We start from the raw sequence: 27,392 nt of genomic DNA on the forward strand, positions 1-27,392 counted from the left end.
GAGAGAGAAAGAGGGGGAGGAGAGAGAAACAAGAAGAAGAAAGAAGGAGAGAGAGAGAGAGAGGGGGTGATTAGGAAGGGACGCGGGAGAAGGGGGTATAATTTTAATAATAATAATAATAATAATAAATAAATAAATTTGTTAAAATAATAAATAAAGTAAATAAAAGAAAGGCGTGCCCCCGTCCCGCGCACGTGCGCGGGGCGGGGTAAAAAAATTTGCCGTGACAGGATCGGACTGGTGCCGGGATGTCGGTACGGGGCACGCGTACGCAACCGGGGCGTGTGGAGACGTGTAAAATCGACATCGGACGCGTTAACGCACAAGACGAGTCGCGCGAAACACGTAAAAACAAGGAAAAATTAATATCTCACAATCCGGGCATCGAAAGGAAATGCCGTAAAAACAAAAATTGTGCAAGACCGCAGGGGGGAGACAGGGAAAAAATGCAACGGGGGTTCTGGGGGAAACACAGGGCGTTCACATGCAAAAAACGTAAAAAATGGCCTCGAAAAAGCAAACGAAAATTAATATCGGAAGATCCATGCATCGGAACGAGGTGTAGGAAGAAGAAAAAATGTGCAGAAAGACGTGCCCGACAATTCTATCATGTCAAAACATGGTTGCAACTGAGATAAGATGCATTCACATGGGAAAAATCCAAAAAATAGACCCGAAAATGGAATTGGAAAATAATATTGGACAAACCGCTTGCCGGAACGACATGCAGTAAAAAGGAAAAATGTCCGCAGGAAGGGGGACACAAGGTTGTCATGTTAGAACGCAGTTCCGGCGGAAGTAGGAGGGTTCACATGCACAAAATACCAAAAATACACCCGAAAACACATTTAAAAATTAATAATTAAAAATCCAAAAGTCAAAAAAGGTTGGAGGAAAGAGAAAAAATGGAGGGAAAGTCGCGGTGGACACGGCTGTCAAGTCAAATTGGAATTTCGATACAAACAGGGCAGGTTCACATGGAAAAATGTCAAAAAGACGCACGAAAAAGTCTCGAGAAACCGCGAAAATTAATATTGGACAAACCGTGCATCAAAATGACATGGAGTAAGAAGAAAAAATGTCAAGGAGAAAGTGTTTGTCAGGGCTATGACGTTAGATCACGGTTCCGAAACAAGAAAAGCACGTTCACATGGAAAATCGTCCAAAGTACGCAAAATACTTCTTAAATTACTAACTTTAGAACCGGATGTCGGAACAGGGGTTGGTAAAAAGGAAAAATGGGCACTTCAAAGGGATGAATAGGGCTATAAGTTTGGATGTGGATTTTGGTGAACGTAGGGTACGTGCACATGGCAGGACAACAAAATCAGGGAATGAAGAAAAGCTGTGTTGAGATATCGAGCTCCACTCGTGATACGCCAGGGTGACCGTTGTGTATTTATGTCACTGACCTGTCAGTTGCAGACGGGGTTGGTACACCGCCCATGAATAATAGCTACATGACAGCTATTCTTATCTACTCTAGTTCGTGGCTCAGTTAGTATGCCACCTTAGTTAGTTGAGTTTGGTTTGAGACCCATATATAGGGTTCTTCTATTTCTTTGTATGTGAGTTCTTTTGGCTTACACAACTAAGAGGAGGAAAACTGTTTTCAGCCTCCACCTTTGTGTGTATTCCCCCATTGTGCAAGCAAGAAAGCTACAAGTGAGACTCCTTCCTTCTCTCCCACAATCTTGACATGGTATCAGAGCCTTGTTCGTGGTAAGGAGCTCAAGAAAGCAAGCCAAGCTCGCAGTGTTCTGGTAAGAGGAGCAGTGTTGCTTTCATTTTCTGTTTTGGGAGCAAATCTCTACAGGTAGCACAGCCGGAAAGTGCAGGAGTGCATTGTCTCAGGTTGAGACGCCCTTCGCGGTGAAGCAAGAGTGCAGGAGTGCATTGTCTTAGATTTGAGGCCATTTCGGGGCCTGTTTTGGAGGTGGAAGTTTTCTGCACGCACTCACGAAAAGGCCCAGTTTTATGCTGTGCAACCACTGTTCTACAGGTCGGTGAAAAGTTACTGTAGAAATTGCATCGTATGCTTGTACGCAGAGACATTGGGAGTTACAGAATCATCCCTGTTGCCTGTTGATGCAAAATCGTCACTAGGAAGTGACTGTGTGGTCAAATACCACTTTCGTCAGTTTTGCAGATTTGCTTTTGTGAGGCTGAAGCTGTGTTGTTTGCAGTGACATAATTTTTTGCAGTGCTCTGTAATGGCGTCTGATTCTCTCTCACAGATTGTCACTGAAAAGCTTGACAAGAACAACTTCCAAGCATGGAAGTTTAGAATGACGAGTTTCCTTATGGGAAAAGGATATTGGGAATTTGTTGCAGGAAATGAAGAAGAACCAGTTCTTCCTGATGTTCCCAATCAACAGCAAATGCAGGCATTTAAAGCATGGCATGAGAGAGCCAGGAAAGTTATGTACTGGCTGTCTATCAGCATTTGAGACTCTATGATTGTGCATATTCAAGATGCAAGTACGCCAAAGAAAGCATGGGATACTTTGTCAAAAATGTATAGCACAAATACGCAAGCCAGGAAAATGTAGCTCAAGCAAGAGTTGCACAATGTGCAAAGAGAAAGTATGAGCATCAATGACTACCACATGAAGGTGAAGAAGATTGCAGATGCACTTGCTTCCATTGGGTCGCCAGTGGAAGATGTGTTGAGATATCGAGCTCCACTCGTGATACGCCAGGGTGACCGTTGTGTATTTATGTCACCGATTTGTCAGTTGCAGACGCGGTTGGTACACCGCCCATGAATAATAGCTACATGATAGCTATCCTTATCTACTCTAGTTCGTGGCTCAGTTAGTATGCCACCTTAGTTAGATGAGTTTGGTTTGAGACCCATACATAGGGTTCTTCTATTTCTTTGTACAAGAGTTCTTTTGGCTTACACAACTAAGAAGAGGAAAACTGTTTTCAGCCTCCACCCTTGTGTGTCTTCCCCCATTGTGCAAGCAAGAAAGCTTCAAGCGAGACTCCTTCATTCTCTCCCACAATCTTGACATGGTATCAGAGCCTTGTTCATGGTAAGGAGCTCAAGAAAGCAAGCCAAGCTCGCGGTGTTCTGGTAAGAGGAGCAGTGTTGCTTTCATTTTCTGTTTTGGGAGCAGATCTCTGCAGGTAGCACAGCCGGAAAGTGTAGGAGTGCATTGTCTCAAGTTGAAACGCCCTTCGCGGTGAAGCAAGAGGGCAGTATATGCTGCGGGCAAGGGCTTTAGCCCTTGGCGACCTTGTTTTTTTGATTTGAGGCCATTTCGGGGCCTGTTTTGGAGGCGGAAGTTTTCTCCACACACTCAGGAAAAGGCCTAGTTTTATACTGTGCAGCCACTGTTCTACAGGTCGGTGAAAAGTTACTGTAGAAATTGCATCGTATGCTTGTGCGCAGAGACATTGGGAGTTACAGAATCATCCCTGTTGCCTGTTGATGCAAAATCGTCACTAGGAAGTGACTGTGTGGTCAAATACCACTTTCGCCAGTTTTGCAGATTTTCCCTTGTGAGGGTGAAGCTATGTTTTTTGCAGTGACAGAATTTTTTGCAGTGTTCTGTAATTGCATCTGATTCTCTTTCACAGATTGTCACTGAAAAGCTTGACAAGAACAACTTCCAAGCATGGAAGTTTAGAATGACGAGTTTCCTTATGGGAAAAGGATATTGGGAATTTGTTGCAGGAAATGAAGAAGAACCAGTTCTTCCTGATGTTTCCAATCAACAGCAAATGCAGGCATTTAAAACATGGCATGAGAGAGCAAGGAAAGTTATGTACTGGCTGTCTATCAGCATTTCAGACTCTATGATTGTGCATATTCAGGATGCAAGTACGCCAAAGGAGGCATGGGATACTTTGTCAAAAATGTATAGCACAAATACGTAAGCCAGGAAAATGCAGCTCAAGCAAGAGTTGCATAATGTGCAAAGAGAAAATATGAGCATCAATGACTACCACATGAAAGTGAAGAAGATTGCAGATGCACTTGCTTCCATCGGGTCGCTAGTGGAAGATGATGATTTAGTTTCTGTGACCTTGAATGGTCTAGGAAAGGATTATGCACAGTTTCGGACATCTATTTCAGTTCGTGAAAGATTTCCTGATTTTGAGGAGTTGATTGCTCTTCTAATTTCTGAGGACTGGAGAAATGGTGGTGCATCTTCTTCAGGAGGAACTTCAAGAGAAGCTATCTTCTACTCAAATGCTGGAAGAGGTAGAGGCAGAGGTAGAGGAGGCCGATTTGCAGGCCGTGGCAGAAATCAGAATATGCAGCAAACTCAAGAAAACCAGTCCTATGGAGGAGGACGTGGTAACTCTAGAGGCAGGGGGAGCCAAAGAGGTCGTGGTGGATGGCAAAGAGGTCAAAATGCAAACAGTAATGTTGAATGCTACTATTGTGGTAAAATGGGTCATATGGCTAAAGACTGCTATAAAAAGCATAATGACATCATGAATGGAAAACTGCAACAAGGAAATTATGCATCCTCTAGTAGACAGGGTGATGACAGAAATGAGCATCTGTTTATGGTGCAGCACATGAACAATTCTATGACAAGTGCAGAAGAAAGCAACGATGTATGGTATGTTGACTCAGGTGCATCAAACCACATGACAGGTCATGCAGAATTGATGGAGGATGTAAGGAAAATGGAAAAACCAGGATTTTTGGAGATTGGTGATGATACTGCACATCCTATTATGCAGATTGGAAAAATTCCCTTGTCTATGCAGGATGGGAAAAAGAAATACCTGTCCGATGTATTTCATGTCCCGAATATCACCAAGAATCTGGTTTCTGTTGGTCAAATGGTTGAACAGGGCTTGCAGGTCAGATTTAATCCTCATGGATGCTTTGTTGAGGATATGAAAAATAAAGGTCGCTTGATAGCAAAAGGAAAGAAGAAGGGCAGAATGTTTACATTGGATGCAGACATGTCTGAATTGAGTGCAGCAATGTTTGCACATGGGACCGGTGTAGTTGCAAATATTGATATCTGGCATAAACTCATTGGTCATGTTAATATACAGCGACTTAAATCAATGCAGGCCCAAAATATTGTTGCAGGTTTGCCGAAATTCAAGGTTGCAGAAATGCATAAGGTATGTGAAGCCTGTCAGTTTGGAAAACAGGCAAGGAAACCATTTCCTAGACATGTTCAAGAGAGTAAGAAGCCATTGGAATTAATCCACTCTGATGTTTGGACTACTAAAGCTGCATCTCTTGGAGGCTGTCATTATTATGTCAGTTTTATTGATGACTATAGCAGAAAAGTTTGGGTGTATTTTATGAAAAAGAAAAGTGAAGTTTTTGGGCATTTCAAAACTCTTAAAGCTATGGTTGAAAAGGAAACAGGCCTGCAAATAAAATGCCTAAGGTCAGATGGAGGGGGAGAGTACCTCTCAAATGAGTTTGCAAGGTTCTTGCAGGAGCATGGCATAAAGCAACAATATTCATGCAGTCATACCCCACAACAAAATGGAATTGCAGAAAGGAAAAACAGGCATATTGGAGAGGTATCTCGTGCCATGCTCAATGAAAAAGACTTGCCAGATTTTTTTTGGGCTGAAGTAGTTGCTACAACAGTCTACATAATGAACAGGACTCCCACTGCAGCAATACATGGAATGACTCTAGAGGAGAGGTATACTGGTAGGAAACCAGATATTTCTCATTTGAAAATTTTTGGTTGCATTGTCTATGTACATGTGCCAGATGAGTTGAGATCCAAGTTGGATCCAAAAGCTGAGAAGTACATCTTTATTGGTTACTCTCTGCAGCAAAAAGGGTATAGATGCTATAACCCTTCTACTCGTAAGTTTACAATGAGCAGAGATGTTGTTTTTGATGAGATGAGTAGCTGGTATAAACCAGTAAATGTGATTGATGATGTAGATGCACAAAGTGGTAATGCTGCACAGAATTCACAGCAGCAGTCACAAAATATTAGTGGACTTGGAGCGTCCTCTAGCAGTGATTCACATTCTTCACCATGGACAGGCAGATTGAGATCAGGAGAATCTTCTCAAAGTAATGCAGATAGTGGTATGCATGTATCACGAAAAGGAAAAGAGAAGGTTGATCAGCCCATGTTTGATGTGAATGTAGGTCACTCTTATGTGGATGGTGAATCTAGTGGCTCAAAACAGAGCATTAATGATGAGTTGGGTATTCCTTCTATTGTTACACCTGGAGTAAGGAATCCCAGGGATGTTTTGAGAGCACCTGGGAGTGAACCTACTTTGCGCAGGTCTACGAGAGCTAGGTATCCTGTGGATAGACTGAAATATGATGGATTTACAGCCATTCACTATGCCAATATGGTTAAAGTGATACAGGAACCAGAACCCACTTCTTTTGAGGAAGCCATGGGAAAAGAAAAATGGGAGAAAGCCATGGATGAAGAAATGGATGCCTTGGAAGCAAATGCTACATGGGAATTGGTACCTTTGCCTCAAGGTAAAAATGCAATTGGCTGTAAGTGGGTTTATAAGGTGAAGCACAATGCAGATGGTTTTGTGAATAGATACACGGCAAGATTAGCAGTCAAGGGGTATGCACAAACATATGGCATTGACTATGAAGAAACATTCAGTCCGGTTGCAAGGATGGCAACCGTAAGAGCAGTCATTGCTATGGCTGCATCAAAGGGATGGTCTTTACATCAGATGGATGTAAAGAATGCCTTCTTGCATGGTGATTTGCAAGAAGAGGTCTATATGGAGCAGCCACCAGGTTATGTGCATGCTGTTCATCCTGAGTTTGTTTGCAGGTTGAAGAAAGCCTTGTATGGCTTGAAGCAAGCACCTAGAGCATGGTCTGACAAGATAGGACAGTATCTTGTCACTATTGGCTTTCAGATTTCCAAGGCAGATTTCTCACTTTATGTGAGAAAAACAGAGAAAGGTATTATGCTACTTGTCATTTATGTTGATGATTTGATTATGACAGGTGATAGTGATGAAGATATCCTTCATGTGAAAATGCTATTGAAGCAGAAGTTTGAGATGAAGGATTTGGGAGAGCTACGTTATTTCTTGGGCATTGAGGTGATTAGATCACCAAGTGGGATACAGCTCTTGCAGAGGCAGTATGGATTGGACATGCTGTCCAAATATGGGATGACAGGCTGTAAGCCTATTTGAGTTCCTTTGGAGCAGAATGTGAAGCTGAGCACAGATGCAGGTGAGCTTCTAGAAGACCCTACTATGTACAGACGCATAGTAGGAAGTTTGATTTATATGACTATTACCAGGCCAGATTTGAGCTATGCTATTGGGTTGGTAAGTCAGTTTATGTAGGCTCCAAGGAAACCACATTTGGATGCGGCTAGACGCATACTCAAGTATGTGAAGTCCACATTGCAGTATGGACTATTTTATGAGACTGGGGTTCAGATACAGTTGTATGGATACACTGATGCTGATTGGGCTGGTAGCATTTCTGATAGAAGATCTACCAGTGGATATGTATTCTCTTTTGGGAGTGTTGCAGTCACTTGGAACAGCAAGAAACAGCCTACAGTTGCCTTGTCGAGCACAGAGGCTGAGTACAGGGGTGCAGCAATGGCTGCATGTGAGGTAGCTTGGTTGCATAAGCTACTTTATGATATGCATGAGCCTACAGATGGGCCAGTGGTCATTTATTATGACAACATGAGTAGTATACACTTGGCAAATAACCCAGTCTATCATGCTAGAACAAAGCACATTGAGGTGCATTATCACTATGTGCGAGAGAGGGTTTTACTAGGTCTTATTGATCTAGTTTATGTCAGCACAGAGGATCAGGTAGCTGACATATTCACGAAGGCATTGGGCACAGAGAAGCTGCACAAGTTCAGAGACCTGCTTGGTGTGCAGGAATTGGGATTGAGCTCGAGGGGGAGTGTTGAGATATCGAGCTCCACTCGTGATACGCCAGGGTGACCGTTGTGTATTTATGTCACCGACTTGTCAGTTGCAGACGCGGTTGGTACACCGCCCATGAATAATAGCTACATGATAGCTATCCTTATCTACTCTAGTTCGTGGCTCAGTTAGTATGCCACCTTAGTTAGATGAGTTTGGTTTGAGACCCATACATAAGGTTCTTCTATTTCTTTGTATGTGAGTTCTTTTGGCTTACACAACTAAGAAGAGAAAAACTGTTTTCAGCCTCCACCCTTGTGTGTCTTCCCCCATTGTGCAAGCAAGAAAGCTTCAAGCAAGACTCCTTCCTTCTCTCCCACAATCTTGACAAGATGATGATTTAGTCTCAGTGACCTTGAATGGTCTAGGAAAGGATTATGCACAGTTCCGAACATCCATTTCCGTCCGTGAAAGATTTCCTGATTTTGAGGAGTTGATTGCTCTTCTAATTTCTGAGGAGCAGAGAAATGGTGGTGCATCTTCTTCAGGAGGAACTTGAAAGAAGCTGTCTTCTACTCAAATGCTGGAAGAGGTAGAGGCAAAGGTAGAGGAGGCCGATATGGAAGCCGTAGTAGAAATCAAAATATGCAGCAAACTCAAGAAAACCAGTCCTATGGAGGAGGACGTGGTAACTCTAGAGGCAGGGGGAGCCAAAGAGGTCATGGTGGATGGCAAAGAGACCAAAATGCAAATAGTAATGTTGAATGCTACTACTGTGGTAAAATGGGTCATATGGCTAAAGACTGCTATAAAAAGCAGAATGACATCATGAATGGAAAACTGCAACAAGGGAATTATGCATCTTCTAGTAGACAGGGTGATGACAGAAATGAGCATTTGTTTATGGTGCAGAACATGAACAATTCTGTGACAAGTGCAGAAGAAAGCAATGATGTATGGTATGTTGACTCAAGTGCATCAAACCGCATGACAGGTCATGCAGAATGGATGGAGGATGCAAGGAAAATGGAAAAACCAAGATTTGTGGAGACTGGTGATGATACTGCACATCCTATTGTGCAGATTGGAAAATTTCCTTTGTCTATGCAGGATGGAAAAAAGAAATACTTGTCCGATGTATTTCATGTCCCGAATATCACCAAGAATCTGGTTTCTGTTGGTCAAATGGTTGAGCAGAGCTTGCAGGTCAGATTTAATCCTCATGGATGCTTTGTTGAGGATATGAAAAATAAAGGTCGCTTGATAGCAAAAGGAAAGAAGAAGGGGAGAATGTTTACGTTGGATACAGACATGCCTGAATTGAGTGCAGTAATGTTTGCACATGGGACCGGTGTAGTTGCAGATATTGATATCTGGCATAAACGCATTGGTCATGTTAATGTACAGCGACTTAAATCAATGCAGGCCCAAAATATTGTTGCAGGATTGCCCAAATTCAAGGTTGTAGAAATGCATAAGGTATGTGAAGCCTGTCAGTTTGGAAAACAGGCAAGGAAACCATTTCCTAGACATGTTCAAGAGAGTGAGAAGCCATTGGAATTAATCCACTCTGATGTGTGGACTACTAAAGCTGCATCTCTTGGAGGCTGTCATTATTTTGTCAGTTTTATTGATGACTATAGCAGAAAAGTTTGGGTGTATTTTATGAAAAAGAAAAGTGAAGTTTTTGGGCATTTCAAAACTCTTAAAGCTATGGCTGAAAAAGAAACAAGTCTGCAAATAAAATGCCTAAGGTCAGATGGAGGGGGAGAGTACCTCTCAAATGAGTTTGCAAGGTTCTTGCAGGAGCATGGCATAAAGCAGCAATATTCATGCAGTCATACCCCACAACAAAATGGAATTGCAGAAAGAAAAAACAGGCATATTGGAGAGGTATCTCGTGCCATGCTCAATGAAAAAAACTTGCCAAATTTTTATTGGGCTGAAGCAGTTGCTACAGCAGTCTACATAATGAATAGGACTCCCACTGCAGCAATACATGGGATGACTCCAGAGGAGAGGTATACTGGTAGGAAACCAGATATTTCTCATTTGAAAATTTTTGGTTGCATTGCCTATGTACATGTGCCAGATGAGTTGAGATCCAAGTTGGATCCAAAAGCTGAGAAGTACATCTTTATTGGTTACTCTCTGCAGCAAAAAGGGTATAGATGCTATAACCCTTCTACTCGTAAGTTTACAGTGAGCAGAGATGTTGTTTTTGATGAGATGAGTAGCTAGTATAAGCCAGTAAATGTGATTGATGATGTAGATGCACAAAATGGTAATGCTGCACAGAATTCACAGCAGCAATCACAAAATATTAGTGGACCTGGAGCGTCCTCTAGCAACGGTTCACATTCTTCGCCATGGACAGGCAAATTGAGATCATGAGAATCTTCTCAAAGAAATGCAGATAGTGGTATGCAGGTATCACGAAAAGGAAAAGAGAAGGTTGATCAGCCCATGTTTGATGTGAATGCAGGTCACTCTTATGTGGATGGTGAATCCAGTGGCTCAGAACAGAGCATTGATGATGAGTTGGGTATTCCTTCTATTGTTACACCTGGAGTAAGAAAGACCAGGGATGTTTTGAGAGCACCTGGGAGTGAATCTACTTTGTGTAGGTCTGCGAGAGCTAGGTATCCTGTGGATAGACTGAAATATGATGGATTTACAGCCATTCACTATGCATATATGGTTAAAGTGATACAGGAACCAGAACCCACTTCTTTTGAGGAAGCCATGGGAAAAGAAAAATGGGAGAAAGCCATGGATGAAGAAATGGATGCCTTGGAAGCAAATGCTACATGGGAATTGGTACCTTTGCCTGAAGGTAAAAATGCAATTGGCTGTAAGTGGGTTTATAAGGTGAAGCACAATACAGATGGTTCTGTGAACAGATACAAGGCAAGATTAGCAGTCAAGGGGTATGCACAAACATATGGCATTGACTATGAAGAAACATTCAGTCCGGTTGCAAGGATGGCAACCGTAAGAGCAGTCATTGCTATGGCTGCATCAAAGGGATGGTCTTTACATCAGATGGATGTAAAGAATGCCTTCTTGCATGGTGATTTGCAAGAAGAGGTCTATATGGAGCAGCCACCAGGTTATGTGCATGCTGTTCATCCTGAGTTTGTTTGCAGGTTGAAGAAAGCCTTGTATGGCTTGAAGCAAGCACCTAGAGCATGGCCTGACAAGATAGGACAGTATCTTGTCACTATTGGCTTTCAGATTTCCAAGGCAGATTTCTCACTTTATGTGAGAAAAACAGAGAAAGGTATTATGCTACTTGTCATTTATGTTGATGATTTGATTATGACAGGTGATAGTGATGAAGATATCCTTCATGTGAAAATGCTATTGAAGCAGAAGTTTGAGATGAAGGATTTGGGAGAGCTGCGTTATTTCTTGGGCATTGAGGTGATTAGATCACCAAGTGGGATACAGGTCTTGCAGATGCAGTGTGGATTGGACATGCTGTCCAAATATGGGTTGATAGGCTGTAAGCCTATTTGAGTTCCTTTGGAGCAGAATGTGAAGCTGAGCGTAGATGCATGTGAGCTTCTAGAAGACCCTACTATGTACAGACGCATAGTAGGAAGTTTGATTTATATGACTATTACCAGGCCAGATTTGAGCTATGCTATTGGATTGGTAAGTCAGTTTATGCAGGCTCCAAGGAAACCACATTTGGATGCGGCTAGACGCATACTCAAGTATGTGAAGTCCACATTGCAGTATGGACTATTTTATGAGACTGGGGTTCATATACAGTTGCATGGATACACTGATGCTGATTGGGCTAGTAGTATTTCTGATAGACGATCTACCAGTGGATATGTGTTCTCTTTTGGGAGTGCTGCAGTTACTTGGAGTAGCAAGAAACAGCCTACAGTTGCCTTGTCGAGCACAGAGGCTGAGTAGAGGGGTGCAGCAATGGCTGCATGTGAGGTAGCTTGGTTGCATAAGCTACTTTATGATATGCATCAGTCTACAGATGGGCCAATTGTCATTTATTGTGACAACATGAGTACTATGCACTTGGCAAATAACCCAGTCTATCATGCTAGAACAAAGCACATTGAGATGCATTATCACTATGTGCGAGAGAGGGTTTTACTAGGTCTTATTGATCTAGTTTATGTCAGCACAAAGGATCAGGTAGCTGACATATTCACGAAGGCATTGGGCACAGAGAAGCTGCGCAAGTTCAGAGACCTGCTTGGTGTGCAGGAATTGGGATTGAGCTCGAGGGGGAGTATTGAGATATCGAGCTCCACTCGTGATACGCCAGGGTGACCGTTGTGTATTTATGTCACCGACCTGTCAATTGAAGACGCGGTTGGTACACCGCCCATGAATAATAGCTACATGACAGCTATTCTGATCTACTCTAGTTCGTGGCTCAGTTAGTATGCCACCTTAGTTAGTTGAGTTTGGTTTGAGACCCATATATAGGGTTCTTCTATTTCTTTGTATGTGAGTTCTTTTGGCTTACACAACTAAGAAGAGGAAAACTGTTTTCAGCCTCCACCTCTGTGTGTATTCCCCCATTGTGCAAGCAAGAAAGCTACAAGTGAGACTCCTTCCTTCTCTCCCACAATCTTGACAAGCTGCAAGGGAACAGCCCCGAGGGTGGGTGAGAAATGAACGGGTGGGTGGGGAAGGAACCCTAGTAGGGTAAAAGCAAGTCATGGCATAGAGGCATTAGCAGGTTGAGGCATATGTAGAGGGGTATGCAATGTAGACACGCAGGGACGTGTCCCCACACTTAAGACCTTAACGGATAGGGTTAACCGAGCAACAGGGACGTAGGACCACTCAAAAGACCAACCGCTAACGTCCCCACACTTAAAACATGATCGTCATTGACAACAGAAGGTGTAGGGTTAGAAAAACTTGGCCCATATTGTCGAGAATCAAGGTTGACTGTCGATGGCACGTCCACTATCGTTGTCGACTGCAGGAGGTACCAAGGCATCTTCACAGCATACATCCGTCGTGGCAGGGACCATGCGGTAGCACCCAGGGAGGTAGCTGGTTGAAGGAATCGCAGGAAATTCATCGATGATGAGGAATGTTGCACTCAACGCACAATCACTCATATGGAATGAAAGAGCAGTCACTCGCCCCATGACTAATATCACTCGAGGAAAGCAAGATGAAAACCCATGTCTCACACCCCGGTTTAGAAAGCAACAATGGAATGGTGCCGAGAGAGTATGCCAGGGTGCACAATTGATGGTGCATCAGTGCGTCCAACCCGTCTGGCATAGGTGCAAGGAGGAAGGCAAGGGAGCCTGATAATGCAGTGTACAGAATAGGGTGATGTGTCCTGTGATGATGGTAGAGACCTATCCTGTGGGTGCATAGGGAAATGGGAACGTACCTGACTCCACAGGTCGTAATGTCCCTCAATCTCACCTCTCGGTAATTGATTGAAAAAACTCCAGTCACACTCAGCCCACCCTCTGTCTCATGCTCTGTTGATAGATACAGAAGGGCAGCCCTTTCCTGAAACCCATTGATGTAATCCTCACGGTCACTTGTGTAGAGGTTGTATGCCTTGTGCGCATTTGATGGTGCAACTGTGCATCCCGCCCTGTGCTGGCATACGGTGCGAGAAGGAAGGCCAGGGAGCCTTATGGTGCAGTGCACAAAAACATATCGTGCTTTGTGCATTGAGAGGCCCATCCCATGCGTGCAACATTCCATTCACACATTGTACCTCTCTGTTGAATGTAAAGGGCAGGGATTGGTCACTCATTCCACCCTCTGTCTCTCACGTATTTAATAAATACAGAGGGCAACCCATACTCACATCCCCATCCGGTTAGGATGAAAGCTCACATCACTCAAGGGGTTGTCGATGAAGATCGTTGTGTCTGTTGTTGTCATCAAGGTATTGAAGATGAGGCATACCCAGGGAGGCAGCCAACAAATCTGGTACTTCAATTGGTTGTAGAAAAGATCATCTGCGAAAGGGGGCAGATAGACTTATGAAGTTGCAGAGACAGCGCACCAAGGGAGGTGGCTTCAAATTTCTTCTGGACAATTTTCTGCTGGTGAGTCAGTTATCCTGAACTGCAGGGTGTTACCACCTTTTCCATAGGCAGCTTCCCACCCAAGGGTGTTTGCCACCTTTTCTTAGAGCGAGGCCTACTATGACAGGAAATTGCTTCCTTTTCTCCCATAACAGATTTTTTTTTTCTTTTCTTCTTTTCTTTGTTTTTTTTTTCTTCTCTTTTTTTTCTTGTTTTGTTGTTGTTTCTTTTGTTTTTCTCCTATTCCCGAGGGTGTCTCCACCTTTCCTCGAAGAATAGGTCGGCATGACAGGGATCGAAGTCCTTTTCTCCCATGACCAATATGTATATATATTTTTTTCAAATTAAGCAAGGGAATGGTGGAAATACCATTTGTCAGAACCATCCTCGCCACTGCCACTGGTGGAAAATAGAGGAGAAGAGATCAGGACTGGAAGGTGGGGCTGAGGGGACAGAGGGTTGCGTCCACCTCATCAAGAGTGGCTGAAGAACGGCTATCAGAAGTAGCATCATAAGAGTTACAGTGCCACACCAACGGGGGAAAGGATCAGGTGACTGTGGTTGTCAAGATCCCCAAGGAGGAAAGTACTTCTTCAAGCGATATCCTTTGATTAGGAAGGGATCATCAGAGGCATCAACGGTCTGCATTTGGATAGAGCCATTAGGGTTGACAGTAAGTACCTTATATGGGCCCATCCACCGATGTTGAAGCTTGCCAGGAAACTTGCCAAATTGTGAATCATAGGCTAGGACCAAATCACCTTCTTTGAACTCCTTGTGCTTGATGAAGCTATCATGGTAAGCCTTACGTCGAGCTTGCATGGCTTCCATGCACTGTAGAGCCATCCTACGAGTTTCGTCCAAACATTCCAAGTGCAGGAGACGGCGTTGCAGTGAATCATTGTCTCCCAAACGCTCTTTGATAGCCACTCACAAAGAGGGCAATTCCAGTTCAACAAGGAAAACAGCTTCTGTATCATACACCAGCTGAAAAGGGGTCTGTCCTGTTGCTGCTTTATGGGAGGTTCTGTATGCCCAGAGGGCCTCTGTAAGTCGATCATCCCAATCACGACGATGTGCGGCAATTGTTCTTGTCAGAATCGAGCAGAGGATGCGATTCATGACTTCGACTTGGCCGTTGGCTCTAGGGTAATAAGGAGTGGACTTGCGATGGCGGATCTTATACAACTCTGTCAACTCTTCCATGACTTTATTAATGAAATGAGTGCCTCTGTCACTTACCAACTCTAGGGGACTGCCAAAACGGGTGATGATATTTTCGTACATGAACAAGGCCACGCTGTTACCATCGTCCCGCTTTAGGGCTTTAGCTTCACACCACTTTGTGACATAATCCATACATACCAAGATGAATCTATTTTGTTTCCTTCTGGTGGGAGGATCAATTGGGCCGACGAAGTCGATGCCCCACTTCTCAAATGGCTTCAAAGGAAGAATAGGTTGCAATGGCATGGTACTTGTTTTGGTGGGTTTCCCCATTCGCTGACAAACATCACATCGCTTGCAGTAATCATAGGCATCCTTGTGGAGGGTCGGCCACCAGTAACCTGCTAATAGATCTTTTCTGGCTGTAGCTTTTCTTGCAAAGTGGCCTCCACATGGCTCATCATGGCAAGCCTTCAGAACAATCCCAATCTCATCTCTTGCAACACGTCTTCTGAGCACTTCATCTTTGCCTTTCTTATACAGTGCTCCACCTAACAGGATGTAAGGGGGCTGATTCTAACATAAGCTTCTTCCTTTCCCGACTAGAAATGCCAGGAGGGTACTGTTGGGTGTCAAAATTGTGGGAGAGAAGGAAGGAGTCTCGCTTGAAGCTTTCTTGCTTGCACAATGGGGGAAGACACACAAGGGTGGAGGTTAAAAACAGTTTTCCTTTTCTTAGTTGTGTAAGCCAAAAAGAACTCAAGTACAAAGAAATAGAAGAACCCTATATATGGGTCTCAAACCAAACTCAACTAACTAAGGTGGCATACTAACTGAGCCACGAACTAGAGTAGATAAGGATAGCTATCATGTAGCTATTATTCATGGGCGGTGTACCAACCGTGTCTGCAACTGACAAGTCGGTGACATAAATACACAACGGTCACCCTGGCGTATCACGAGTGGAGCTCGATATCTCAACACTCCCCCTCGAGCTCAATCCCAATTCTTGCACACCAATCAGGTCTCTGAACTTGCGCAGCTTCTCTGGGCCCAATGCCTTCGTGAATATGTCAGCTACCTAATCCTCTGTGTTGACATAAACTAAATCAATAAGACCTAGTAAAACCCTCTCTCGCACATAGTGATAATGCACCTCAATGTGCTTTGTTCTAGCATGATAGACTGGGTTATTTGCCAAGTGTATACTACTCATGTTGTCACAATAAATGACAACTGGTCCATCTGTAGACTGATGCATATCATAAAGTAGCTTATGCAACCAAGCTACCTCACATGCAGCCATTGCTGCACCCCTGTACTCAGCCTCTGTGCTCGACAAGGCAACTGTAGGCTATTTCTTGCTGCTCCAAGTGACTGCAGCACTCCCAAAAGAGAACACATATCCACTGGTAGATCGTCTATTAGAAATACTACCAGCCCAATCAACATCAATGTATCCATGCAACTGTATCTCAACCCCAGTCTCATAAAATAGTCCATACTGCAATGTGGACTTCACATACCTGAGTATGCATCTAGCCGCATCCAAATGTGGTTTCCTTGGAGCCTGCATAAACTGACTTACCAATCCAACAGCATAGCTCAAATCTGGCCTGGTAATAGTCATATAAATCAAACTTCCTACTATGCGCCTGTACATAGTAGGGTCTTCTAGAAGCTCACCTACATCTATGCTCAGCTTCACATTCTGCTCCAAAGGAACTGAAATAGGCTTACAGCCTGTCATCCCATATTTGGACAGCATGTCCAATCCATACTGCCTCTGCAAGACCTGTATCCCACTTGGTGATCTAATCACCTCAATGCCCAATAAATAACGCAGCTCTCCCAAATCCTTCATCTCAAACTTCTGCTTCAATAGCATTTTCACATGAAGGATATCTTCATCACTATCACCTGTCATAATCAAATCATCAACATAAATGACAAGTAGCATAATACCTTTCTCTGTTTTTCTCACATAAAGTGAGAAATCTGCCTTGGAAATCTGAAAGCCAATAGTGACAAGATACTGTCCTATCTTGTCAGACCATGCTCTAGGTGCTTGCTTCAAGCCATACAAGGCTTTCTTCAACCTGCAAACAAACTCAGGATGAACAACATGCACATAACCTGGTGGCTGCTCCATATAGACCTCTTCTTGCAAATCACCATGCAAGAAGACATTCTTTACATCCATCTGATGTAAAGACCATCCCTTTGATGCAGCCATAGCAATGACTGCTCTTACAGTTGCCAACCTTGCAACCGGACTGAATGTTTCTTCATAGTCAATGCCATATGTTTGTGCATACCCCTTGACTACTAATCTTGCCTTGTATCTATTCACAGAACCATCTGCATTGTGCTTCACCTTATAAACCCACTTACAGCCAATTGCATTTTTACCTTTAGGCAAAGGTACCAATTCCCATGTAGCATTTGCTTCCAAGGCATCCATTTCTTCATCCATGGCTTTCTCCCATTTTTCTTTTCCCATGGCTTCCTCAAAAGAAGTGGGTTCTGGTTCCTGTATCACTTTAACCATATATGCATAGTGAATGGCTGTAAATCCATCATATTTCAGCCTATCCACAGGATACCTAGCTCTTGTAGACCTGCGCAAAGTAGGTTCACTCCCAGGTGCTCTCAAAACATCCCTGGTCTTCCTTACTCCAGGTGTAACAATAGAAGGAATACCAAACTCATCATCAATGCTCTGTTCTGAGCCACTCGATTCACCATCCACATAAGAGTGAAATGCATTCACATCAAACATGGGCTGATCAACCTTCTCTTTTCCTTTTCGTGATACCTGCATACCACTATCTGCATTACTTTGAGAAGATTCTCCTGATCTCAATCTGCTTGTCCATGGCGAAGAATGTGAACCACTACTAGAGGACGCTCCAGGTCCACTAATATTTTGTGACTGCTGCTGTGAATTTTGTGCAGCATTACCATTTTGTGCATCTACATCATCAATCACATTTACTGGTTTATACCAGCTACTCATCTCATCAAAAACAACATCTCTGCTCACTGTCAACTTACGAGTAGAAGGGTTATAGCATCTATACCCTTTTTGCTGCAGAGAGTAACCAATAAAGATGCACTTCTCAGCTTTTGGATCCAACTTGGATCTCAACTCATCTGGCACATGTACATAGGCAATGCAACCAAAAATTTTCAAATGAGAAATATCTAGTTTCCTACCAGTATACCTCTCCTCTGGAGTCATTCCATGTATTGCTGCAGTGGGAGTCCTATTCATTATGTAGACTGCTGTAGCAACTGCTTCAGCCCAATAAAAATCTGGCAAGTCTTTTTCATTGAGCATGGCACGAGATACCTCTCCAATATGCCTGTTTTTTCTTTCTCCAATTCCATTTTGTTGTGGGGTATGATTGCATGAATATTGCTGCTTTATGCCATGCTCCTGCAGGAACCTTGCAAACTCATTTGAGAGGTACTCTCCTCCTCCATCTGACCTTAGGTTTTTTATCTGCAAGCCTGTTTCTTTTTCAACCATAGCTTTAAGAGTTTTGAAATGCCCAAAAACTTCACTTTTCTTTTTCATAAAATACACCCAAACTTTTCTGCTATAGTCATCAATAAAATTGACAAAATAATGACAGCCTCCAAGAGATGCAGCTTTAGTTGTCCACACATTAGAGTGGATTAATTCCAATGGCTTCTTACTCTCTTGAACATGTCTAGGAAATGGTTTCCTTGCCTGTTTTCCAAATTGACAGGCTTCACATACCTTATGCATTTCTGCAACCTTGAATTTCGGCAAACCTGCAACAATATTTTGGGCCTGCATTGATTTAAGTCGATGTACATTAACATGACCAATGCGTTTATGCCAGATATCAATATCTGCAACTACACCGGTCCCATGTGCAAACATTGATGCACTCATTTCATACATGTCTGCATCCAATGTAAACATTCTGCCCTTCTTCTTTCCTTTTGCTATCAAGCGACCTTTATTTTTCATATCCTCAACAAAGCATCCATGAGGATTAAATCTGACCTGCAAGCCCTGTTCAACCATTTGACCAAAAGAAACCAGATTCTTTGTGATATTCGGGACATGAAATACATCGGATAGGTATTTCTTTTTCCCATCCTGCATAGACAAGGGAATTTTTCCAATCTGCACAATAGGATGTGCAGTATCATCACCAGTCTCCACAAATCCTGGTTTTTCCATTTTCCTTGCATCCTCTATCCATTCTGCATGACCTATCATGTGGTTTGATGCACCTGAGTCAACATACCATACATTGTTGCTTTCTTCTGCACTTGTCACAGAATTGTTCATGTGCTGCACCATAAATAGATGCTCATTTCTCTCATCACCCTGTCTACTAGAGGATGCATAATTTCCTTGTTGCAGTTTTCCATTCATGATGTCATTCTACTTTTTATAGCAGTCTTTAGCCATATGACCCATTTTACCACAATAGTAGCATTCAACATTACTGTTTGCATTTTGGCCTCTTTGCCATCCACCACGACCTCTTTGGCTCCCCCTGCCTCTAGAGTTACCACGTCCTCCTCCATAGGACTGGTTTTCTTGAGTTTGCTGCATATTCTGATTTCTACCACGGCCTCCATATCGGCCTCCTCTACCTCTGCCTCTACTTCTTCCAGCATTTGAGTAGAAGACAGCTTCTTTTGAAGTTCCTCTTGAAGAAGATGCACCACCATTTCTTTGCTCCTCAGAAATTAGAAGAGCAATCAACTCCTCAAAATCAGGAAATCTTTCACGAACTGAAATGGATGTTCAAAACTGTGCATAATCCTTTCCTAGACCATTCAAGGTCATAGAAACTAAATCATCATCTTCCACTGGTGACCCAATGGAAGCAAGTGCATCTGCAATCTTCTTCACCTTCATGTGGTAGTCGTTGATGCTCATATTTTCTCTTTGCACATTGTGCAACTCTTGCTTGAGATGCATTTTCCTGGCTTGCGTATTTGTGCTATACATTTTTGACAAAGTATCCCATGCCTCCTTTGGCGTACTTGCATCTTGAATATGCACAATCATAGAGTCCGAAATGCTGATAGACAGCCAATACATAACTTTCCTGGCTCTCTCATGCCATGCTTTAAATGCCTGCATTTGCTGTTGATTGGGAACATCAGAAAGAACTGGTTCTTCTTCATTTCCTGCAACAAATTTCCAATATCCTTTTCCCATAAGGAAATTTGTCATTCTAAACTTCCATGCTTGGAAGTTGTTCTTGTCAAGCTTTTCAGTGACAATCTGTGAAAGAGAATCAGATGCCATTACAGAAGACTGCAAAAAATTATGTCACTGCAAAAACCACAGCTTCACCTTCACAAGGGAAAATCTACAAAACTGGCAAAAGTGGTATTTGACCACACAGTCACTTCTTAGTGACGATTTTGCATCAACAGGCAACAGGGATGATTCTGTAACTCCCAATGTCTCTGTGCACAAGCATACAATGCAATTTTTACAGTAACTATTCACCGACCTATAGAACAGTGGTTGCACAGCATAAAACTGGGCCTTTTCCTGAGTGCATGCAGAAAACTTCCGCCTCCAAAACAGGCCCCGAAATGGCCTCAAATAAAAAAAACAAGGTCGCCAAGGGCTAAAGCCCTATCCCGCAGCATATACTGCCCTCTTGCTTCACCGCGAAGGGCGTCTCAACCTGAGACAATGCACTCTTGCACTTTCCGGCTGTGCTACCTGCAGAGATCTGCTCCCGAAACAGAAAATGAAAGCAACACTGCTCCTCTTACCAGAACACCGCGAGCTTGGCTTGCTTTCTTGAGCTCCTTACCACGAACAAGGCTCTGATACCATGTCAAAATTGTGGGAGAGAAGGAAGGAGTCTCGCTTGAAGCTTTCTTGCTTGCACAATGGGGGAAGACACACAAGGATGGAGGCTGAAAACAGTTTTTCTCTTCTTAGTTGTGTAAGCCAAAAAGAACTCAAGTACAAAGAAATAGAAGAACCCTATATATGGGTCTCAAACCAAACTCAACTAACTAAGGTGGCATACTAACTGAGCCACGAACTAGAGTAGATAAGGATAGCTATCATGTAGCTATTTTTCATGGGTGGTGTACCAACCGCGTCTGCAACTGACAAGTCGGTGACATAAATACACAACGGTCACCCTGGCGTATCACGAGTGGAGCTCGATATCTCAACATTGGGTTACCAGCAGATTGGCAATGTCTGCATACCAGGGGGTTACAGTTTCTACCAGGAATAGGGAAGCATCAGGGAGGTTTGGATCATCCTGCTCCTCGTCTACAATTTGTGGGATACACGATAGATGATCAGCTAGAACATGGGAACGACCAGGTTTGGTAATTACCTCAAAGTCAAACTCCTGGAATAAAAGGAGCCATCTCATCATTCGTCCTTTCACATCTGCTTTTTTCATCAGGAAGGACAGGGCCTCATGATCCACATAAGATTTAAAGTGGGTAGACAGTAGGTAGTGGCGAAACTTCTCTAGGGCAAACACCATTTCCAAGCACTCTAGCTCTGTCACTGTGTAGTTCCGCTCTCTATCAGTGACTTTTTAGCTTGCGTAGTAGATGGACTGATCCAACTTCAAGGAGCCCTTCTGACATAGGATAGCACCTAGCCCTTCAACTAATGCATCAGTGTGTACATGGAACTCCTTCGTCCAATCAGGAGGTTGCAGAATGGGTGCCTTAATTAGACACTGCTTCAGAGTGTTGAAGGCTTTGTCACATTCTTCCATCCAAATAAACTTTGCATCTTTCCTCAGAAGCTTGTGCAAGGAGGTTGCCTTTGTTGCAAAATGGGCTATGAACCTCTTTGTCTTGGAATTCAACTTGCAAAAATCCACACATCTGTGGTGAAGGTTGTTTTGGTTTGGTCTTCTTCTGCTATCTGCACTTGGTTATATTTGTTGAATCCATCCAGAAGGGAATAAAGCTCATGTCCTACCACTGTGTCCAACAGTTGGCCTGTGAAAGGAATCGAAAAGTGATCCTTCTTTGTCTTGGAATTCAACTTGCGAAAATCCACAAATATACGAAGCTTGCCATTCTTCTTGGGTACAACCACGATGGGTGAGACCCATTCACTATTTTCCACTGGATAGATGAACTCGGCTTGTAGAAGCTTCAGCAGCTCTGCTTTCACCAAGGTCGAATAATTTGGATTCATTCGCATTTATCGTTGTTATACTGGCTTGGCACCAGGCTCCAAGTCAATATGATGCTGACATATTGTGGGATCAATCCCCTTTAGGTCTTTGTAGGACCACGCAAACACGTCCAAATTCTCTTTCAACAAGTTGTACAAAGTTGACAACTCCTCTTCTGGTAGGCTGCTACCCACCTTCAAATGGCGTTTAGTGCCATCTACATCCACAAAAGTTAATTGCCTTTCACCTTCTACTTCACGGATGAAGATCCCACGGATTGCTTCTAGGTACAGATCCGACTCCTTCAAGGGGGTGGTGTCCTCTTCTGATGTCCCACTAGAACCAACTTCTTCTTTTGGTGGAGACTTAAGTTGCTCCTTGAGATGTTGAAATGGGATTAGAGCCATTTCGGGTTTGGTTTCACGATTAGTTACCTCTTGGCTTGAAGACTCATCTTCTGATGACGCATCTAGGAACATCACATAACAAGGACCCTCTAATGCCTATTGGAATCGTGAGACTGGTGCTTATTGGCATGGTGCATCATCATCATCTTTTCTTGGCAAAGGTGGGTGAGGGCGGCATGAGCCACTGCTGAAAGACGGCTTGGTCTTCTTTAACCATTTCTTATAAAGATTTTGCATATGAGAAAATCCATTTACCAGACCAAATGGCACCATCGCCATTCTGTCCCACAGCATGAGCTCGTTTGCTTCTGAAGCTTCTGGAACTTCTTCTTCATATATATCTTCTTCGGGTGGGATAGACTCTTCCATCTCGCTTTCATAACCTTCTTTTTCAATATCATCTCCATCCTCTTCGGTCTCTATCTCTGTCTCTATCTCTGTCTTTGTCTCTGTAGGAGCTCTGTAAGAGAAGAACAGGTTCTCTGTTTCATCTTCTGGCTCTGTCTCTGGCTCTACTATAGCCATGTAACAGGGAGAGCAGTACATCCATGCTTTTATCTCACTGTCAGAAGTGATTTTGGAAATCGTTCCTGGTTCAGGCAGGATGTATTCACCCATTGATAGGGACTTTGCATCTTTTGGGAGTTGGCTTACAGCATCTATTGTTAAGGAACATGCTACTGTTTTCTTGGGAAGGATCTATTTGACAGCATCTTCGTCTGCTGATGTTATATCTGTAGCTTCATTAGGGGAGTCAGAAGATAATTCCAAGGAGGTGGATCCATGTCCTTTTTGAGCACCATATAACTTCAGCACCACTTTATTGGGTCCTCTACCCAAGGTCAAGGTTCCTTTGAACCAATCCGTCCTTGCTCTGGCTTCAAAAAGCCATGGTCTGCCCAGTAATAGGGGGTAGGATATACCATAAGAGTTTGGCTTCACCACCAGATAGGTTAGCCAATAATCTTTTCCGGCTACTGTAGTCTTCACATATGGGAGAATGCCCAAAGGCTTGATTCTACTCTAATCCGCCAGTCTGATGAGCCATTGGGTGGGTTGCACACCTTGTAGGCCTAGATCCTTCATTGTCACATCCGTCATAATGTTCACTAATGAACCACCATCAATCAGTGCATTTACAATAAAGCAACCTTCTATCCACACATCAATCTTTGGGGTACCTGGATCTAGGAAGGCGTTAGCCATGTCCACTTCTTTTACAAGCTCTGGAGCTTTGCTGGACTTTGTTGCTGTTGAGGGAGCAATCCTTAATCCACGTCTTCTTGTCAATATACTTTTGAACCTTTTTCGGCAATTGAGAGACAACACCAAAAATTTTCAGAATTTGAGGTTTGGTTTAAAGGTATCTAGATCTCTGACCAGATCGTATTCCTTAATAGGATCCACTGGCTTCTCCAACTGATTAGGGAATGGGGCAACACCCATTTTCATTTTCCTTTTTTCTTCTAACAGAGGCATCATGGGGACTTCTTCTGCCACTTGTGGCACCTCCTCCTCTTCTATTTCCTGGACCTCTGGTCCTGTCTCTAGAATTGTCTCTGTGACTCTGTGTGGCACTGTAGTGCTCTGTACGGCACTGTCAGGCTCTGTTCTGTTCTGTTCTTTTGTTGGAAGATTGAACTTTACTATTCTGGCAGGAGGATTATTTTCTTTCTAGATAGGTGGTTCCTTCTTCTTTGCACGCGTGATGGTAGCAACTTCCAATTCCACTAAATTGGAAGTAGGCTCTTGGGCCTTGGCCGAACTATCAGTAGCACTGTTTTTCATTGGGGCTGGGCTTGGACAGTCTTTTGCAGTGTGGCCTTCTCCTTTGCATTGACTACATAAGGGCTTGTAATCCACTGACCTTCTGGGATTTGGACAATTTGGTGAAAAGTGTTCCTTTTCTCCTCATCTATAACACTCCACTTCTGATCTCTAACTATCTTCATCTGTAACTTTGAGAGGGAAACCTCCTTGGACCAAAATTAGGACCAAACTCTCTAGGCTTCGGTCCAATATCCTGTGTTGTCATTTTGGATTCCAGCAAGTTGAATCTTGTGTCTTCTTCATTCCTTCTCCTATCATGCATCTCCTTCAAAGAGCAAATATCCTTTGTATGGTTCGTCTGCAAATAGTAGGAATAGAAAGCTCCAGGGAATGTTGGATTTCATGTACATTCAGTGGCTAAATGGCTTGCTTGATGACACTTACCACACCAACTATTTGATTGCATCACATCCCTTCCTGGTCCTGCAACGTTGGATATGCTAGTTGTATTCACTTTCAGTGTCTGTAGCTCCTCTATAATTACATCCATCAACTCCTTTTTGATATTTGCAACTGAGTTGGATAAATAATCCTTCAAGCTTTCTCCTCGTGAGGTACTGGCAGTAGGGTTTTGAGGAGTCTCTGTAATCACTGCATAAATAGGTTGGGCTGGTGCAGAGGGGTCTCTGTTCTAATTCTGATTCAGAGCTCCTGTTTGAACTGTTGGCTGTTGGCTCCAATTGGTAGGGTTCCATTGTTGCTGTTGATTTGCATTTGGGGAATTGTTTGGGACCATTTTTGTTGTGGTTGAACCATCATTTGAGGCATTGATTGTGGCCATTGTGGATTTGGTGCATTGTACTGTGATACTAAGGGCATCTGTTGGTAGGGATAGGGGACAGTCCTTGGGACTGTATTTGGTGGGTACATCATTCCTGGCATCAGAGGAGGTAGGACTCCTCTTCCTGGATTCATCGCCAATCTAGCTTCCACTTCATTGTATAGTCTTGCACCTTCTGTTGCAGCTTGCAGTGTGGCTGGTCTTTGTAGCTCCACAAACTTATGAACTTCTGGTTGTAATCCTCTGAGAAACACTCCCTTTTGAATGCCATCATCTAGATTATGGTTAGTCCATCTCTTCAGGATGGATTCCATTCTTGAGACATAAGCTTCTAATCTTTCTCCAGAGGACTACTTAAATTCATAAATTCCTCTCGCATCTGCTCTTCAAAACCTTCACGCCTGAATTTAGTGAGGAAGGCCAACTTCAGGTCGTCCCATGTGCCAAAAGTTCGTGCTGCTTGTCTCTCATACCACTGAAATGCCGCGCCCTTGAAAGTGGCAGGGAATATTGCTAACCAATGCTTAGGGGTTTTGACATTGTTAGCCACACATGCTACCATAAACTCTACTACATGAAGATCGAGGTCTTCATTGTACTCTCCCTTGAAAATTGGCAACTACATTCGCTGGCCTATCAATCAATATTTCCAGGACGGATCTGGCTTGGAAGTGGACCTCCAACAAGAGGAGGAAGGGCTTGATGTGCCATTGGGACTTCTGTAAAGATTTCCACAAGGGTGTCAAAGGCGGCTTCTCCTGTGAGCTCATTCTCGGCTTTGATTCTTGCCTTCTCTCTTCTCACGTACCTCTGGACTCGTTCTAACGCTTGCCTCTTTATTGCGTCATTCATCAGGGGGTTGGCTCTACTATGTTGTTAGTGCTCCATAGAGGGATAACAAAAGGCTTTAGTCTCTCGAAGACTCTCTTGCCAACATTTCTTCTACTTCTTCCTTTTCAACGTCTCTGAATTTTGCTTTCATGCCACTGCACAGAGGAAGGTATTCGGTTCTGAAGGTGTCAAAATGCATACGTCAAAGCATTGTTGTGGTGCCATCATCATAGTAATGCTAGCTTCTGATGGTTTCAATAGTGTATGTTGTAAAGAACACTCTGTCTACCGACTTCCAGTGGATTGCTAATTGAACAAACAGAAGATTATCAATGCACCAAGCATCCCATGTATCTTGTTGTTAAGCATCCACGAACAAATTCCAGCTTTTTTCCTTCTTGTCTTCGTAAACCTCTACAGACCAAGACTCCTGAAACTTCTTCACAATCTCCCATTTGATGATGTCTGGAAACTTCTCAATGAATGCCAAATCTTTCATGGATGGTCATTCTCTCTGTTTCTGCTCTTCAGTTTATTCCCAAACAGTTTGCCACCAAGATGCAAGTTTCTGCTGCTTCAACAGGAAGAGGAAACAGTCCACCACATAGAGCACGCATCATGACGGTGATATGTTTCCGTCATTGTGGGATGAACTTCTTGTGGAAAGTGGCTTTGATAATGAGAAATTCCAACTCTTCAGTGGAAGAAGGAACTTTACAAACATCCATTGAATTCTCCTCTTCTTGGTAATGCCATTTCGTTCATTTTTAGCCTCTTCTGGTGCTTGTTGATGGCAAGATTCCCCAGCTGCGCACCAAAAACATGGAGCCCCAAGAGGAACACCAAGGAAAAGGGAATCCTCTTGCAAGAAAATATATCTTGTAACATAAACAAGATTTTTTATTAGGTTTTATATTATCACAATAAAGAAAAGAACACCATGCACAACAAATCTTCATGCAGCATCATGTAGATCTCCCACGGATTTAATAGAATCAACCATATTCTTCAACATCTTCACAAAATCCATCAATAAAACAAAGAAAACAAGATAATACACCATATTTTAATGGAAATAAATCACATATTATTCATCTTCAATGTCTTCATAGTCTTCTCTCTCAATCTCTCACATACAGTTGCACTGTTTTCATAGATTTGACTATCTCTGACTCTCTCTCTCTCTCTCTCTCTCTATCAATAGTACATCATATCCTCACTAAAATACTCTCATAATAACCCTCAATAATCCTTCTTAGGTTGTGGATGCACCTCCCAAGAGGTATGTTAGATA

Source organism: Lygodium microphyllum, chromosome 8 (genome assembly GCF_053477565.2).
Source record: "Lygodium microphyllum isolate KBCC chromosome 8, Lygodium_microphyllum_v1.1.10, whole genome shotgun sequence".
NCBI lineage: Eukaryota > Viridiplantae > Streptophyta > Polypodiopsida > Schizaeales > Lygodiaceae > Lygodium > Lygodium microphyllum.